The 20,178-nt window shown below is 41.4% G+C and overlaps 1 non-coding gene across 1 annotated transcript; it reads left to right on the forward strand.

Moving 5' to 3' along the window:
- The first annotated feature begins 321 nt into the window (after window positions 1-321).
- Window positions 322-396, forward strand: Trnar-gcg. The gene has a single exon. It is a non-coding gene; the product is annotated as a tRNA-Arg (tRNA).
- Window positions 397-20,178: the final 19,782 nt, after the last annotated feature.

A 20,178-nucleotide genomic window follows, 5' to 3' on the forward strand; every position in this document is an offset into this window, starting at 1 on the left:
TGAGTACCGGCCGTGAGTCGTGCTTCGGTAGCTCAGTTGGTAGAGCACTTGCCCGCGAAAGGCAAAGGTCCCGAGTTCGAGTCTCGGTCGGGCACACAGTTTTAATCTGCCAGGAAGTTTCATATCAGCGCACACTCCGCTGCAGAGTGAAAATCTCATTCTGGAAACATCCCCCAGGCTGTGGCTAAGCCATGTCTCCGCAATATCCTTTCTTTCAGGAGTGCTAGTTCTGCAAGGTTCGCAGGAGAGCTTCTGTAAAGTTTGGAAGGTAGGAGACGAGGTACTGGCAGAAGTAAAGCTGTGAGTACCGGGCGTGAGTCGTGCTTCGGTAGCTCAGTTGGTAGAGCATTTGCCTGCGAAAGGCAAAGGTCCCGAGTTCGAGTCTCGGTCGGGCACACAGTTTTAATCTGCCAGGAAGTTTCATCAAACCCGTTGCTGATAGTCAGCCCTCAAAATTTCTACATACAGTAACATATCTTTCGTGAAAAGGACAATGATCGCTGTATTTGCTTGCACCATTTTAATATTACCTGCGTTTTTGGTGCAACGTTTAATTATCTTAATACATTATTTTACGTAAAGCTGTTCAGCAGATACCAGAGTCAGTGTAACTGAGCGGGTAGGGGCGTGGTTCAGGGACAGAGAGATGGATTGTTTGGGCTGACATTTTTCCATTCTTTAATTTTGCCAACTCACGCTTCATTAAGAACTAAATCCTCAGGTTCGGTGCCAAGTATGAACGCCCGACGTCCTCGAAGTGAGGTGGACGCATCTATGAGAACCCTTCCATCTGAACCAGCGCGACGCCGGTAACAATGATGGCACGCCTCTTTGAAGAACTGTTGGGAATATAATGTGGGGCCCTGCCCAATCGTCTCGTATAGGGTACCTGAAGGATGCTGCGTTCTAGGAATGCTATACAAGAATTCGAGCAAAATCACATTAGTAGTTTTTATTAAAATATGAAGAATGACAATACTTAATTTGAATTTACAACAAGTGGTAGCAAGCGATGGGCGAGATGCATACAAGCGTCCTTTGCTGCACACAGTGTTCATGCAAGCAACTGATATGGATCACACGTCACTGCTATCGTAGCACTCTCTGCTGGGTCGTGCTAATACTAACCGAATGCTGATCAGCCTAGGCTGTCAAGAGCGGCGCTTATATTCTCCTCTTGTACAGGCCGCTCCTGTCGTGGTGCGGTCCAAATCAGCGCACCATTGGCCGATGTCGTTTCACCGCCTTCTCTTTTCTTGCGTTTTTCATCTAAGTCGGAACTAAGATGTTTGCGGTTCGCCAGAACATATAGGATGTACACTACTAGCCGTTAAAATTGCTACACCAAGAAGAAAGGCAGATGATAAACGGGTATTCATTGGAAAAATATATTATACTAGAATTGACATGTGATTACATTTCTCGCAATTTGGGTGTATAGATCCTGAGAAAACAGTACCCAGAACAACCACCTCTGGCCGTAATAACGGCCTTGATACGCCTGGGCATTGAGTCAAACAGAGTTTGGATGGCGTGTACAGGTACAGCTGCCCATGCAGCTTCAATACGATACCACAGTTCATCAAGAGTGGTGACTGGCGTATTGTGAAGAGCCAATTGCCCGGCCACCATTGACCAGACGTTTTCAGTTGGTGAGAGATCTGGAGAATGTGCTGGCCAGGGCAGCAGTCGAACATTTTCTGTATCCAGAAAGGCCCATTCAGGACCTGAAACATGCGGTCGTGCATTACCCCGCTGAAATGTAGGGTATCGTCGGGATCGAAAGAAGGGTAGAACCACCGGTCGTAACACATCTGACATGTTACGTCCACTGTTCAAAGTGCCGTCATTGCGAACAAGAGGTGAGCGAGACGTGTAACCAATGGCACCCCATACCATCACGGCGGGTGATACGCCAGTACGACGGTGACGAATACACGCTTCCAATGTGCGTTCACCGCGATGTCGCCAAACACGTATGTGACCATCATGATCCTGTAAACAGAACCTTGATTCATCCGCAAAAATGACGTTTTGCCATTCGTGCACCCAGGTTTGTCGTTGAGTACACAATCGGAGGCGCTCTGGTCTGTGATGCAGCGTCAACGGAAACCGCAGCCATGGTCTTCAAGCTGATAGTCCATGCTGCTGCAAACGTCGTCGAACAGTTCGTGCAGATGGTTGTTGTCTTGCAAACGTCCCCATCTGTTGACTCAGGGATCGAGACGTGGCAGTACGATCCGTTACAGCCATGCGGATGAGATGCCTGTCATCTCCACTGCTAGTGATACGAGGCCGTTGGGATCCATCACGGCATTCTGTATTACCCTCCTGAACCCACCGATTCCATATTCTGCTAACAATCATTGGATCTCGACCAACGCGAGCAGCACTGTCGCTATACGATAAACCGCATTCGCAATAGGCTACAATCCGACCTTTATCAAAGTCGGAAACGTAATGGTACGCATTTCTCATGCTTACACGAGGCATCACAACAACGTTTCACCAGGTTCAAAAATGGCTCTGAGCACTATGGGACTTAACATCTGAGGTCATCAGTCCCCTAGAACTCAGAATTAAACCTAACTAACCTAAGGACATCACACACATCCATGCCCAAGGCAGGATTCGAACCTGCGACCGCAGCGGTCGCACGGTTCCAGACTGAAGAGCCTAGAACCGCTCGGCGACATCGGACGGCGTTTCACCAGGCAACGCCGGTCAACTGCTGTTTGTGTTTGAGAAATCGGTTGGAAACTTTCCTCATGTCAGCACGTTCTAGGTGTCGCCACCGGCGCCAACCTTGTGTGAATACTCTGAAAAGCTAATCTCATTTATACATCACAGCATCTTCTTCCTGTCGATTAAATTTCGCGTCTGTAGCGTGTCATCTTCGTGGTGCAGCAATTTCAATGGCTATATATATATATATATATATATATATATATATATATATATATATATATATATAGGGTGAGTCACCTAACATTACCGCTGGATATATTTCGTAAACCACATCAAATACTGACGAATCGATTCCACAGACCGAACGTGAGGAGTGGGGCTAGTGTAATTGGTTAATACAAACCATAAAAAAATGCACGGAAGTATGTTTTTTAACACAAACCTACGTTTTTTTAAAAATGGAACCTCGTTAGTTTTGTTAGCACATCTGAACATATAAACAAATACGTTATCAGTGCCGTTTGTTGCATTGTAAAATGTTAATTACATCCGGAGATATTGTTACCTAAAGTTGACGCTTGAGTACCACTCCTCCGCTGTTCGATCGTGTGTATCGGAGAGCACCGAATTACGTAGGGATCCAAAGGGAACGGTGATGGACCTTAGGTACAGAAGAGACTGGTACAGCACATTACGTCCACATGCTAACACCTTTCTATTGGCCTTTGCTACTGACGCACATGTACATTACCATGAGGGGTGAGGTACACGTACACACGTGGTTTCCGTTTTCAATTACGGAGTGGAATAGAGTGTGTCCCCCGACATGTCAAGCCAATAGATGTTCAATGTAGTGGCCATCATTTGCTGCACACAACTGCAATCTCTGGCGTAATGAATGTCGTACACGCCGCAGTACATCTGGTGTAATGTCGCCGCAGGCTGCCACAATACGTTGTTTCATATCCTCTGGGGTTGTAGGCACATCACGGTACACATTCACCTTTAACGTACCCCACAGAAAGAAGTCCAGAGGTGTAAGATCAGGAGAACGGGCTGGCCAATTTATGCGTCCTCCACGTCCTATGAAACGCCCGTCGAACACCCTGTCAAGGGTCAGCCTAGTGTAATTGCGGAATGTGCAGGTGCACCATCATGCTGATACCACATACGTCGACGCGTTTCCAGTGGGACATTTTCGAGCAACGTTGGCAGATCATTCTGTAGAAACGCGATGTATGTTGCAGCTGTTTGGGCCCCTGCAATGAAGTGAGGACCAATGAGGTAGTCGCCAATGATTTCGCACCATACATTTACAGTCCACGGTCGCTGTCGCTTTACCTGTCCGTGCCAGCGAGGATTGTCGATGGACCAGTAATGCATTTTCCGTAGATCCACTGCCCCGTGGATTGTGAAACCCGCTTCATCGGTAAACAGGTAGAACTGCAACTCATTCTCTGTTAATGCCCAGCCCGCATCTCGTGGTCGTGCGGTAGCGTTCTCGCTTCCCACGCCCGGGTTCCCGGGTTCGATTCCCGGCGGGGTCAGGGATTATCTCTGCCTCGTGATGGCTGGGTGTTGTGTGCTGTCCGTAGGTTAGTTAGGTTTAAGTAGTTCTCAGTTCTAGGGGACTGATGACCACAGATGTTAAGTCCCATAGTGCTCAGAGCCATTTGAACCATTTTTGTTAATGCCCATTGACAAAATTGCACTCGATGATTAAAGTCATCACCATGTAATTGCTGATGTAGCGACACATGAAACGGGTGAAAGCGGTGACGATGCAGTATGCGCATGACACTACTTTGACTCAGTCTACCGGCCCTCGCAATGTCCCGTGTACTCATGTGTGGGTTCATGGCAACAGCAGCTAACACACCAACTGCACTCGCTTCTCCTGTGACGGGCCTGTTACGGACCCGTTTGCGTGCTACGACCATACCTGTTGCATACAGTTGGCGGTAGATGTTTTGCAATGTGCGGCACGTTGGATGCTCTCTGTCCGGGTACCGTTCTGCATACACCCTGCAGGCTTCAGCTGCATTTCGTCGACACTCGCCATAGATGAGTATCATCTCCGCCTCCGAGTACGAATACACCATGGTCACAGTTCCTACAACACTACACTATCACAGACGTCTGGTAACACGGTGTACTACAGTTGGTCTGCGTGCGGGGACGAATGCAGAATAACAATAGCAGCAAGCGCTACATGCGGACACTGCGACAGCTAGACCAAACCACAACAGTGCACTACAGCCACACTCGTAAACACGGTCGTCATCGTAAACATGTCTCTGCAAATGCTGCTCGCCGACCGTGACCCGTGTTTGTTACAACACGCAACTGAACGTCGTAGGTTTCAAGCGTCAACTTTAGGTTACAATATCTCCGGATGTAATTAACATTTTACAATGCAACAAACGGCACTGATTACGTATTTGCTTATATGTTCAGATGTGCTAACAAAACTAACGTGGTTCCATTTAAAAAAACGTAGGTTTGTGTCAAAAAACATACTTCCGTGCGATTTTGTATGGTTTGTATTAAACAATCACACTAGCCCCTCTCATCACGTTCGGTCTGTGGAATCGGTTCGTCAGTATTTGGTGTGGTTTATGAAATATATCCAGCGCTAATGTTAGGTGACTCACAGGGCTTATAATGAATTCTACTCTGCTTTTGTAAATGATGAAAGTCTATGTGAATGCAGCTTGCCGCTAACTTGGTGTAATGTTTTGTCTGTACAGAAGTGTATCTGTCGCCTTTAGCGCTCTTTCCCTCTCACACATAAATCGGTACAATAAAGTCAGGGCTTCGTGTTTTCTCGTTAGGCTGATCCGTGAAAAGACAGAGAAACAATTATGCTAATGGAGGATTCTCTCACTCTCTCTCTCTCTCTCTCTCTCTCTCTCTGTCCTTTATCTGTGTACAGTTTAAATATATTATTTACGTGAAATCAGCCTAGTAGAATCTCTGGTGGAGCCCTTCGTCTTAATATTCAGCTGCTGGCTTGCTAGAAAAGATCTTTACATTTGTTATTATTATTAAGCGCTGCATTCAGTTGGGAAAATCGATCGTTTGAACAATTCGTTCAGTTTACGACAGATCTAAAATTTCAGATGTGGACGAAGCCTTTTTGGACTATTTCAAAAAACTCAGAGATTGCAGGCTCTCTTCGTCACAGCTGAAACTTCCCAATTAATTACAGGGCCCAGACAATCATCAATGGTTCAGACAGAGAACTCATTCGTCATTCACTCTAGAATAAAATGGTCACAAACCTTATTTCTGAGGAAAATTGTATATTGAATCCATTTCCGTACATGTTCCGTTTTCTGTTGGTTCCAAGTCTCATGTAATTTTCTTTTACAGGTTCTTCTTTCTCTTTATCTATCACGCTAGCGGCACAAACTTTCCTAGCTCGCTTTAGCGCGAGGAAGAGTAAATAAATCTCCTTTAGCAATCCGACAATCTTCCAACCGATACTTCCGAAGCTGTTCCTCTCTCTCTCTATAATAACCATGGAGCATACATTTCTGTACCTCTGTTGTTCCAAAGAATAAACGTACTAGAAAAATACCTTGGCGTCGACGAGCTGTCGGCGCATATATTACTAGAAAATCTGATCAGATACTTTTCAAACGTAAATATATGTGGATGATTTGGTTGACCATTATTAATTATTGCGTGATAGAGGGTAATTTTCCGTGGGGAGATTACAGGCTCACTGGCCATTTGACCATCCTTCTTCTGTTCGGATGCACAAACAGTGCCCGAACTGTTAGGGGAATCGGCTAAAAGCCGCGAGTAATGAATATAATGGACAGGGGCACTGAGTATAGTGCAGGACAATAAGTTGGGAATGTGGGTCTCACGGGAGGCGTGCCAGAGATAAGTCCCTGCAGTCGCATTATCCTCTGTCTCCTCGGTGGCTCAGATGGATAGAACGTCTGCCATGTAAGCGAAAGATCCTGGGTTCAAGTACCGGTCGGGGAACACATTTTCAACTGTCCCCGTTGACTTATATTAATGCTGTATGCAGCTAGGTGTATTCATTTCATTGTAACATATAGGATGAATGGAAACGGAACCACTAATTCTGACACTGGGAGTAAGCACCTTTATCTCACTTGAAACTACAACATCACTTTCTGACAAAATTTAAAATCACAAAGAAAAATTCAGTTGAGCATTGTCCTAGAACTGAATCAGAATGGCAATTCTATATGAACATTAAACATGACAGCAACGTGCACAGTTGTTCATGAGTTAGCGTTGACAGTCAAGGAGTTACACACTTAAATTTTTTCCAGATGCCCAGTTAGTAATACTAGTTATTAGTAGACAAAGCGTTAACATTACCTAGCTTTTACGTTACAAAATTATGACAATAGGCACTTATGGTAAAATATGACGAAAATAATCGGCACTAGCTGTAGTTTAAACCAGGTTTACAATTTAGAGTGAAGTCTTAAAGCCTTTACAACGAAAGGCACTAACCTGATCAACACTAAATCCCAGCATAACGTAGTAGATTTAATAGTATCCAGCGCTCTAGTCTAGTGAATCACTAAAGAATCAGAGCATTGCCCGCTGTAGGACTTTGCAGATGAGAGCTCAAGAGAGCCACTGAGAAAAGTGAACGACCATGAGAACAAACATACATCTGTAATTCCATACGCATCACTAGGGCGTAACTTAATAAAAATGCACACGTTCGTAACATAAGTGGCACGGGCGACTGTTCTAATAAGACAGCTTATAAAGACCTTGTCCCGTAGAAGCAGCTAAAACACACAGCGGCAGTCCTCAAACCACGTGCTGATCAGAACACGTCGTCAACTTAACATAAATGTGCGAACGTGTGTTCAACGAGATTACTATCTGTGGTGTGAGTACTGTAAGACCTTCGGTACACACACTATCAGATTATTTGACTTGTCGCTTGTAACGGAACATATTAAAGACTTTACTTTACCGACGTATGCGATACCCTCCAAATTCAACCGGTTTAACGAGTATTTATGATTATAGAAAAGTTATTGTGTATGTTAACAATGATTGCATAACATGTCTCCATAAACAGTCAACCCATTAAATTATACTGAATAACTGACGCACACAAAAGTTAATATCACTTGATCACTGATACAGCAAATGTCATCATGTAAAAACACTAAGTTCATCTTAAATAATTAATATGAAGTACGAAAAATAGTGGCCAACTTAGGTATTTTGGATCTCCTTAAATAAAAATCACCCAGTGAAACCTATTCGTTCACTAGGAGCGTTTTCACTCAGTATTCACGTAATCAATCCTATTTTAGACAAAAACCAATGTAATTCTTAATAATTCATGTTATTTACTTATTTATGCAAATTAGAGAAGTCAATTGACAAACTTCTAAAAAACGGCCTTTTTGTAACAAAGAATTATTCTGTCAAGTCAACAAATCTGTTTGTCATTTTAATAACATGTTAAATTATGTCACTCGATGCAAATTAATAACTTTTCTGCACAAATTATGTTAACAGATGTACATGTGACTTATAAACTATATCTCTTTTTAGTAGTTCTTTGACAATGTTACAAATACCAGCAGCAAGAAGGGTCGGGGGGCGCAGTCGGAATGTCACTTTGGTAAAGTGTGTTTGTGTGTTATTCTTTGAGGTGGATAAAACAATGCAAAGAACATGTAAAGGAAGTACTACTTTGTGATGTGTCATGGTCTTTGGAGCACAGTGGAATTAAGATGGCCACCAGAGTAATAAATGTTTGAAGATTACATATTTGCTGGTTTCCCTCGTTCTTTATCATCAAAAGCACATAAAAAACACGGGACCTCATGTTTTTAACCCTAGACAACCAGATTTAGAGCCAGCATCAGCATCGAGACGCAGCAGCGATCCAGCAAGCAGCAGCGATTACCACAATTCATTTTAATGGTGCCAACCCAACATCAAGTGCTAACAATCTCCATAAATGGGAGTGAAATAGTGCGATTATAGCAATTAGCAATATCTACGACTAGGCGGCCATTACACGCTCTAACGAAGTAGGTGAGTGTCAGCAATATGTCACGTGGTCTTATCATGGCGTGTTTATCTTCTGCTGTTAGGTCAGACGATAGAAATGCCACTTGCACGCTTAGAGTAGCAGATTGACGGTGACCAACTTTAAACAGAACTTGATTAATTTTCACACACATTTATTAAAATAATAAAAAGCATAAAATTAATTAACTTGATTCTGGATGCTATTTACAATTGACAATCTGAAGTTCCTTTGGTGTTGGTACGTTAATCTTATTCTCACATATCTCTGATACTTGACAAAGTGTCTACACATTTATCTTCATGGCTATGTACAGGAATATGATAATCTTATTAGGTACAGACTGGAACTTGACTACAGACAAATGCAGACTATTGCAGACTAACGCAGAATCTAATCGGAGGTCTGTACACTCGTTATAATACCACACGTGTTCAGGTATCTCTACGCGAGTGTGATCTGCGAGGAGAAAAGGTTCTACATTAGCAGCAATCTCATTGGCTGCGTTACATACTAATACGCGGATCGGCGGAAGCAGAATTTAGTCCGTCTCTAAGACAGCGCCATCTCGTAGTGCAGAGACGGACGAGCGCTGCGCCTGCGCTGTTGTGCTTAGCGGGGCGCGCTCCATTGGGAAAGTTGTGTACGCTCTGACTACGCGGAACTATGTACACAACACTAGCAAAATCACGACGAGTATACTTAAAGCAGACAGAACAGCACAAGCCGACAACAGAACTAAACAGGGCTACGTTAGTCCAAACATTCAACAACATCATGACTAATAATATGCAGCGAGTCTAAATTTAGTATTTTGTGGAACCGTGTTTGCCAGTCACGTGTCAACACCACAGCGTTATCGTCCACCGCACGATTGTGCCTCCACTATTAATTTCGTTGCTCAAAGTTCGGCACAAAACACGAGACATCTGGTCGTTCTTCCCGAACGACATGCAAAACTTATTTCCTGGTCAGGAAACTCGCTATTCGTATCGTACCACTGAGACACGGCACCAGATTTCAAACAGATTCCACGAGCATCTCAAAACAACAACTAATACAAGACACCAGACAAATTTTAAGTCACTAATCTTCACGAAGCTGAACTACCAAAACACACACGACATGTGTGTACAATCAGCGATCACACGTAATACTGGAATCACTGACAAAGGCGCTGTAACCGATTCCCGAACACATGATACATGATAGACCAGGAATATACATATGCCAACCAAACTCACTACAAACCCACTCTAGCAGCTTGTCCATGCTTGCTGCAGGAAACTAACCTGGCGCTAGTAGAACATGACTGACGCTAGCCAGTACTTTCACATTTCGAAACAAGTTATCCAGCAATGTGACAACAGAGAGAAACAGCTCGACACTGCCACTTCCAGATGCATACTGCATAGGCTCTAACTCACTGCCGAATACAGGATTTCAATTGGACTGTGCAACTCCGATGTCAATGTACCGGCTGATCAAAAAGTCAGTATAAATTTGAAAACTGAATAAATCACGGAATAATGCAGATAGAGAGGTACAAATTGACACACATGCTTGGAATGACATGGGGTTTTATTAGAACTAAAAAAAATACAAAAGTTCACAAAATGTCCGACAGATGGCGCTTCATCTGATCAGAATAGCAATAATTAGCATAACAAAGTAAGACAAAGCAAAGATGATGTTCTTTACAGGAAATGCTCAATATGTCCACCATCATTCCTCAACAATAGTTGTGGTCGAGGAATAATGTTGTGAACAGCACTGTAAAGCATGTCCGGAGTTATGGTGAGGCATTGGCATCGGATGTTGTATTTCAGCATCCTTAGAGAAGTCGGTCGATCACGATACACTTGCGACTTCAGGTAACCCCAAAGCCAATAATCGCACAGACTGAGGTCTGGCGACCTGGGAGGCCAAGCATGACGAAACTGGCGGCTGAGCACACGATCATCACCAAACGAGGCGCGCAAGAGATCTTTCACGTGTCTAGCAATATTGGGTGGTTCTAATAAAACCCCATGTCATTCCAAACATGTGTGTCAATTTTTACCTCTCTATCTACATTATTCCATGATTTATTAAGTTTTCAAATTTAAACTGACTTTTTGATCACCCGGTACAGCTGACAGTAGTAGGTATCGGTAATAAATGTCGGAGGACTAAGCCTCCAAACGTTTCACTTGCACAGTAAACATAAATATTACGTTAGGAATTGCGCATTTCGCTGCAGATCCTCGCCAACCGATCCATACAGTTTCACTGGACGTCGTGCGAAACCCTGCTGGCAACACACGCGGTCACTGGTACAAAACAAGTGGCTGATACAGAGTTGAAAACTCTTCCTACTTGCGGTTTGCACTTCAAAAAGCAACCCTTATTCCTAATCGCTAACCACACGCGTTTGCTAAGACTTATAAATGTGACAAAGTTACGCAGGAATGATGTGAAGTCTGCCTTGACAGCTATGTTTTTTATATACTGTCTCTATGTATCTGTCCAAGACGTTCATGACAGTCAGAGGATACATTATATACCAAACGCGTCAAATACAGTCATTGGTTTATCACCTTGTGGCTTCTCATTTAGTGACTAATAGAGTAGTTGTACAGTACTGCAACTGGCTCGTGAAACCACTCCGCCGCGCGGGGTAGCCGTGCGGTCTTGGGGATGTTGCTGAGGTTGAAACGTCCCCTTTTTAAAACAATTATACTAGACTGTGCTTAACCTGACACACAATATTTTTTGCGCAACGTAATCTGACTTTCAGAAATCCCTACAAAAGAATGGCCCTGACTAACATTAACCTATACGTTTCACAAATCACTTATCTCACAAAAATCTTCGCTACTCAAGCTACTGCAATACAGCGAGCGCGACTACTGCCAGCTAAATAAAAGATTCAAACTACTGAAGGCACTAACTACTAATAGGCATAGTTAGCAAATTAAAGATTTTAATAGAGAACAAACAATGTATTTACCTTAATAGTCATAATATATATAGCAGTTCATGACAAATTACAAAACTCCGCCATCTCTCTCCCCACATCCACCACTGCTGGTGGCTCACCTCCAACTGCGCAATGCTACGTGCTGTTCACATCCAGCTGCCCAACACTACAATGGCGAGTATTACAACAATGCAAAGCAGCCACAGACTGCACACAGCACAGCCAGTGATTTTTATACAGAGGTGGCGTTACCAATAAAAAAACCTAAACAGCCTACTTACATAGCCCCCATGCTCCCCACAAAAAATTTTACAAATTGTTTTGGGCAGTGGCCAATAATGATTTGATAAAATTTTTCATAATTACAATAACAAAGATATCAAATGCACACACCTATTGATACAATGTTGGTTAAAAGCTAAACTTTCACACAGTCCATAAAGACAGTCCTAATCGTTCCTCACAGTAAAATAGTAGTGTTTTACTCAAAGTCTGAGCAGTAAAAGAAAATGCACACAGAAGTAGTGGATTTCCATGCAGTCTTGAAGAAGTAGTGTTGTCCTTCCAATGGAAAGACAGTGCTGACTCTCGACATGCAGACAAGTAATGGGTCACAACAGAGCAAACCCACAGCAGAGTCATTCGAAGTTATGAAGAATATTGGTAGGTAGGTCATCACAGAGCATACCCATTGTAGTCCTGGTGGAGATTACGATATTGGTGGGCCACCAGAGGTGCAGACCCACTGTAGTCCTTGTAGAAATAATGGTATTGGTGGGCCATCAAAGATGCAGACCCACTGCAGTCCTCGTAGAAATAATGGTACTGGTGGGTCATCAAAGGTGCAGACCCACTGTAGTCCTTGTAGAGACGGCCAGCAGCCGTCTTTTGCGACTGTGCAGGAGCACAATCACCATCGAAGAGTCTTGCGGAGAATATAGCAAGTCCATAAACCACCACATATCCACTCACAAAAAATTTGTTTGAAATGTCCTTAGAACCACCAATGCTGTTATCCAGTCCTTTGCTGAATTATTAACACACGTGCAAACACTAACAGTCCCTACTTCTCACATATTGTCCATATAGTATGACCAACAGAATCGTGTGCAGTGAAATGGAACTTACAAGTGAATAATATGATGAACTGGTGTCAATTATAATTTTATAACATAGGAATACAATTACAAAGATACAGAAAACATCATTAAAAACATAGCAATACAGATAACATTCGTGGTAATGCAGGCTTTGCAAAAGAATCGAAATAACATATATATCAGTGTTACAGGAATTATAAGTACCTACATAAAAGATCAGAATAACTTTTGAAACATCAACTTCACACATGAACATTAAAACAGACCAGAATTAATAATGTCTAAAATCTTTACAAAGAAAATAACATAGTATTAGAAAAATTCTACAACATAACTCTTATTAGCTAAACACAAAAAGACAGGAAAAAGACAAATACACAAGGATACATAAACACATATAGCGGAATAATACAAAAGGAAAGGACAGGGTTTGTTTTACTGCAGTATTTTGCAAACAAAACTTCCTTTACTTCTTGGAGATCTCCCTTCATTCATCATTATTTCCAAAAAGCCCTATCTATACATGATTTCTGTATTCTATTCATATTTCTTTCAATATAATTATTTCTCAGTGTACAATACTCATTTTGGCCCAAATCTTTTTCACATAACTTTGCAACGCATTCTTTACCTATTCTCCATAGTCAGTTTCTTATATAGTCTACCCCTCTTAAGCTAACTTAAATCTACTGAGCTCAGATGCATAAACTAAGGGGCGAGGCGATGCAGCAGCACAAAACAATTAACACAAACAGCAATGACAAAAAAATGGAAATTTGCAAAGCAAGCTACAGTAAATCTAAATTAGCAAGCAATTCAACATTACAACTAATATGAGGCAATGCGCAGCAAACAAGAAAAAAAATTTGTGGCTTAGCAGAGTAACACAAATTGAAATTCAGTAGCACTATGCCTGGCAACCAACAACAGAAAATGAAATAACTTATACCTAAACATGACAAAGCTCAAGCAGAAAAAATAGTACACTAAAAATGGCCATGTCTAATACCTTTGTCACATCTTAATACTAGAGTGATGCATCACAATTTATTCTACAAAAGAAATTACCAAGTACTTGAAAAGAAAATTATGAATGCAGTTCCTGTGAAGGTAAATGTCGTTTTGTGCTCCCTCATTTTTTGAAAAAAATTATTATTTACTCGATCTGTAGACAGAAAATATTTATATTAGTACATCTATAAAATTTTATTTTAACCAATGCTGCAGTGCAGCTAGAAACTAGATATCAAATGAAATAAGCAACTATGTACAAAGTAAAGCATAAGAACATCATTCAGTAGTCATTAGGCATTTCATAAGTTAGTAGAAAAATCTCTCAACTAGAGAGACAGTAGTCATAATCAGGTGTATAGACATAAAAATATTTCTCGTCATTTCATTAGGCATTTCAGTAAATCATAAATTAAGAGCTCCACAGTGTAATCATATGTTATCAAGTTCGACCGTGTCGTTTTTCCGATGCTTTCTACAAAGGAACGTCAATAGCGAGGATAAAGGCCTCCCTTTTTTTTTCACCTGTGCCTCTGGAAGGCACACGCTAATGGCTTTTTTCAAGGCGACTGTCGCCCAGCTGGGTGCCCATGACGCATTAGGTGCAGGTGGTCACTTAACTTTCTTACCGAAATATTTACGACACTAGTTTCCGCTACAATGACAGTCTCATATAAAAATATTTCACAGGTCAAGAATTTGGGTTACAAATCTGTAGAAACAAAATCCTATAAATATAACAGCGTCCAAAAAATTTTCGCCAGCATTGTGATACATTCACACATTACACACATTTCATAACTCTTAAAGTACGATTCTTGGTTTCCAACAACCTTTTTCACAAACCAGAGTCCCTAACCACTACTCATTATTCCTTACCTTATTCGTCGACACTTCTTCAATATTTCATCGTTACAGATATGTAGCATAATAAAATTCCTCATATAGCATCAGCTTATTGATCATAAACATACCTCAGCAGCATAATACACATCGTCGTCGTAATAATATCATAACACCTCAGTCAACTCTCAAAAACGTTGTAGCTTTTTGCAATAATTTCAAAACCTAAAAAAAATTCTCTGCTCATGTCAAAAGTGTCATCTGCCTCAAACGTACTTTAAAAATCGTGATCCCATACCAAATATATCATTCAAAGTTCTCATAATATCACAATGGGTCTGAAAAAATATGAACAGTTCACAAAGTACAGACAAAATACAATTTCGTAAGTGTGAAGTTATCCAAAGGTGTAATTACGTAAACATCTGTCACTGCTGTAGTAAAAACGTTTGTCTCTCTCAGTTAATTGATCAGATAGCTGTGTAATTATGTGTTGGAGAAATATGGTACTGATGTGTAAAGTTGTGTAAGCAAATACCATATTAGCTAGGGCTCCTTGTGGTTGCCAAACACATGATACACGAAGTAAGCAGTACCCCCCTGAGGATTAATGTAATTATACCCTCAGGTGTTAGAGATACAGCAATGGAATGAAATGTATCACGGAAAGCCTTGGTATCACTGTACTTCAAATATCTTTAAAAATAAATGTTTTAAGCACAAAATTAATCACTCAAATACGTGTGCTGTAGCGCTAAACTGTGCGTCTTGTTGTAAGATAATCTCTGTGGAAGTGTCGTAGTTATCGTCCTCCGAAAGCTAAGTTCTGCAGAATTCAATGTACTTACCTCATGATAAACAAAAGTGAAATGCTTTGCGTATAGATACCATAGTTATTACGTACCTTACCGTGATGAAGAAAGTACTATAATGTAACATATTGTTGTGCTACAGAAAAGGCTGTCTCATTGTAGCTATACCACAAAAGTTACTACTAAAACATGTTTTACTTTCCAGAATAATACAGAAAAACTGTGCAGATATAAAACAGATACACCACAAAAGCAACAAGGTAAATTGTGTCACACATTAGTAGCGTCGTGATATAGTCGTGTAACTGTCAAATAAACTAACCACTGTGTCATCTGGTATCTCACTGAAAGTACTTTAAATCCAGAATGTATTTTCAAGTAAACCAAAATGTTGCATTAAAATCTCATTAGCAGTACTAGTATATGTTCTAAGTATGTAAGCCTTATAGTCGTTACATAATCGTGCAACTAACAAGCAACAATGTACAAATAACAACACTGTGTCGTCTGTTCACTATAACAATGCATTCGTAATTTCTGTTTCAAAATGTTCCTTAGGTTCTAGACTGGACATTTAACTTCAAACATTGTTGCATATTAACAGATTCTAAGTCTGACAAAGCATACTAGTAATGTGAAGTGAAAAGTTATATGGCAAAGACAAAGTTAAAAAACAGATTATCTTTCAATAAACGGTTTTACATGTGAAATGTGGTGTAAACCTTTAGTCTTCCTAGTACGCAGAGTTTCAACTTTAACGCAATTATCATGTGCTATATGTCGGAGAGGAGTGCTAAAATTTTTCTCAAGGTTAGCATCTATGTTATTTTTCTCTGAGCCAGCCGGCGCACGCGGCTGGGCTGCCTACGGTGCGGGTCATTGTCTGTTTCTTTGTTGGGGCGCGTCGTTATTGGGATTAGGAGACCTAACGTCTACAAATTCACCGTGACGAGAGGGCCCTGCCCTATTTGAATCACGCCAGTTCTGATGGAATTCAGGTCTGTCGTTATGATCATATCGTCTGCCGTCATGTCGGTAGTTCCTGTAGTTTCTTTCTTGTCGGTTAAGTGGTGGAGAATTTCTCCCAGAATCGTAACTGCTCGCTGGACCGTTGCGTCTAAAGTTATTCTGTCTCCCGTAATAATAATTACTTTGGTTCCCATATTGTCTGTTTCTCTGATTGTCTCTGTGATAGTCATTGCCACGGAGAGGTGATCTTTCCTTGTAATTATTACTACTCTGCCAATGGTTGTCATACGGGTAGAGTCTGTTTTGGTCACGATTTGTGTGGTGAGAATAGCCTTGTCGCGTCCAGTTATCGTTTCTGTCGTCACGGAATTGTGACGGATGTGACCTGTAGTGATTGTTTTCCTGTTTTCGCATCCTGCGACTGTCTGTGTCAATTTCTAATTCTTGCAAGAGTCCCTGAAAAGCTTCAATGTCGTCTTTGCAACGTCCTGCCAAAATAATATGTCGTAAATGTTCAGGCAATTTGATTAAGCAAATGCGGATGAGTTCTGAGGGGCTGTATGGGTTTGACAGGTACTGATTCTTGTGCAACATGTCTTCAAAATATTTCACAAGACTGGAAAATTCAGATTGTTCGAAATGTTTCATCATAATGATGCCATGTTTTACTCGGTCTTGTGTGGCTTGAGACCAATATGCTGAGAGGAAGGCATGATAAAATTCTCCTTCACTGTGACAATCGTGAATGACTGATCGCATTCTTACAGCTGGTTCATTCTCTAAGTAGCCACACATAAATTCTAATCTGTGTTCTAACGACCAGTTGGGAGGAAAACAATGAGAGAATTGATGGAGCCATGCTTGTGGATGAATGTCGTTGCCAGAATTCTTAAATGTTTTGAATTTACGTGTAGTAATGAACAGCTTATAGTCAAAATCATCGTGTCGGCGAGTCGCATATCGGTCATTGTTACGTTGTTTCGGTGGTTCCATCTCAAAAATCGGTGTGCCTTGCCAATTGCTTTCATAACTTCCGAAGTGCCCTGAGCTATTATTTTGTGGCTGTTCCGTACTTCTATGTCCCTCTTCCCGTGTTGGAGCGCGAGTGTCCTCTGAAACACGTAATTTTTGTATTACCTGTGCCAACTGATCTTGTACTTCCCGGATTTCTCTTTTGTATTGCGTATTTATTTGATTCTGATTTTGTTTGAATTTCCTAATTTGTTCGCACTCTTCTGTGTCATTAAAGACTACCGGTCTTGTGTCATTCAGATCATCATCTACCTTTGTAGATAAGTTAGTGAACTGATCCGAAAGTTCGGCTACTTTCTCCGATAGTGTACTTATTTCCTCAGTGTGTTTTTCTGAACCAAGTTTCGGAGTATTTACTGTGTCCTTTAAATTTTCCTGAGTTTTTGCAAGTTGCGTAACCGAATCGGTAGATGCAACTGAGTCAATTTTAGCTTGCAAGGTGTCGTGATTTTCATGAACAATGGTTTGCAGTTCTTTTATGGCTGCTTCGTGATTCTGTAATGCATTTTCATGGCGCGAAAAAATAGGTTGGAAATGCTCACAAATTTGTGTTTTTACGTCATTACAGACTTTTTGACATTTCGATTCGATGTTATGTAACTCAGTAGTTAAGTCTTCACGTGTTTGTTCAAGCGTATGTTCCACTGAGTCTAACTTTTGAAGCTTTTGTTCCATTGCGTCTAACTGTTGCTGCGTTTGTCTCTGGTGTTGTTCCATTGTGTCTAACTTTTGAAGATTTTGTTCCATTGTGTCTAACTTTTGAAGATTTTGTCCCATTTGTTTCTGATTTTGTTCAAGTGTTGTGTCTAACTTTTGTAGCTTTTGTCCCATTTGTTGCATTAACTGTAATAACAATGCAATGGTGTCCGAAACATGTTCCTCAGTGCTTTTCGGCAGTGAATTTGCACCGGCAACATTGACATTTTGACAAGCAGAAAATGTGTCTTGACTTATTTGAGAAAACGGTGAGGACCCAAAACCTGAATCTGCAGTATTTGCAAGATTGTGTCCTGTCATTTCGAATTCCTGAGGCGAGCTGTTGCCGAGCGATCGATCGATAATGCTTCCCTGTTCACTACCTGTTTCACTGTCCACGCCATTGTTTGCAGCCCGCTCCATTTCCCTATGCACAGTTACCAAATTACTACTTTGAATGTCTGTTACTTCATTACACAGAGGTGCTGATAAGCTATGCTCGTCGTCACTATTATTTCTCAGTTTACTTTGGAGCCTAGTGTTACGTTTTTCACACGCCATTATTGTCACAATATTTCACACGATAACACAGAAAAACACAATTTGAAGAGCGAAAATAAGAGAACACATTAACATAGCACTGAAAATAATATCTAGTTAATTGCAAGCGCAGCTGCGAAATACTTGGTGCAAATCTAAATGCATGCCACAACTGTGTACAACAATGAAAAACTACAACTACAAAGGAAATTCTCTCTATAATTACGCGGTAGCAATAGACAAAGGCTGCACTAATTGCACAAACTACAAGAAAAAATCAGAAGATTCCAGTGAGATATCCTCGGCTAAGGGTCGAGATATGAAAGGTCCCCTTTTTAAAACAATTATACTAGACTGTGCTTAACCTGACACACAATATTTTTAGCGCAACGCAATCTGACTTTCAGAAATCCCTACAAAAGAATGGCCCTGACTAACATTAACTTATACGTTTCACAAATCACTTACCTCACAAAAATCTTCGCTACTCAAGCTACTGCAATACAGCGAGCGCGACTACTGCCAGCTAAATAAAAGATTCAAACTACTGAAGGCACTAACTACTAATAGGCATAGTTAGCAAATGAAAGATTTTAATAGAGAACAAACAATGTATTTACCTTAATAGTCATAATACATATAGCAGTTCATGACAAATTACAAAACTCCGCCATCTCTCTCCCCACATCCACCACTGCTGGCGGCTCACCTCCAACTGCGCAACGCTACGTGCTGTTCACATCCAGCTGCCCAACACTACAATGGCGAGTATTACAACAATGCAAAGCAGCCACAGACTGCACACAGCACAGCCAGTGATTTTTATACAGAGGTGGCGTTACCAATAAAAAAACCTAAACAGCCTACTTACAAGGTTCGCGCGGCTGCTTCCGTCGGAGGTTCGAGTCCTCCCTCGGGCCTGGGTGTGTGTGTTGCCCTTAGCGTAGGTTAGTTTAAGCTAGATTAACCCTTAATTCACGAGGTTTGGTCCCTCGGACCAATCGAAAATCTTAGAATTCGCTCTCCAAGGTCAGTTGTAGAGGAATGCTTCTATACTCCCCCTACCCTCCGTAAATTGTCAACCCTACTGTTTGTTGCGGGTTGAGTTATCACCTTTTTTCTTTGCTATTGACATGTGTTACTGACAGGTTTCAGGGTCTCCTAGACCGCGCCTCGTGAAGTACGTACGTGTCTCTTTAAGTATAGTACCGTATAGTACAAAACGTGTTTGGGGGAACGTGTCGGTTTTAACTTTCCAGTAATGCAGATCAAGAAGTAGACGAAAAAGACAACGATCTTGCAGTAGCTGGTGGTCACAGTTCTGCTATCGAGCTAGAGGATCATTCAGCGGAAGGACTTCAGGAAAATTTTGGTGGGGATCTATTCGTTTCACCAATAAAATACTTAAAGTGATAAACAAAATCTAATTTATTGTGAGTGGTGATAGGAAAAATGCAAATTCCAGAA

The sequence above is a fragment of the Schistocerca americana genome, chromosome 3 (genome assembly GCF_021461395.2).
Source record: "Schistocerca americana isolate TAMUIC-IGC-003095 chromosome 3, iqSchAmer2.1, whole genome shotgun sequence".
NCBI classification, from domain to species: domain Eukaryota; kingdom Metazoa; phylum Arthropoda; class Insecta; order Orthoptera; family Acrididae; genus Schistocerca; species Schistocerca americana.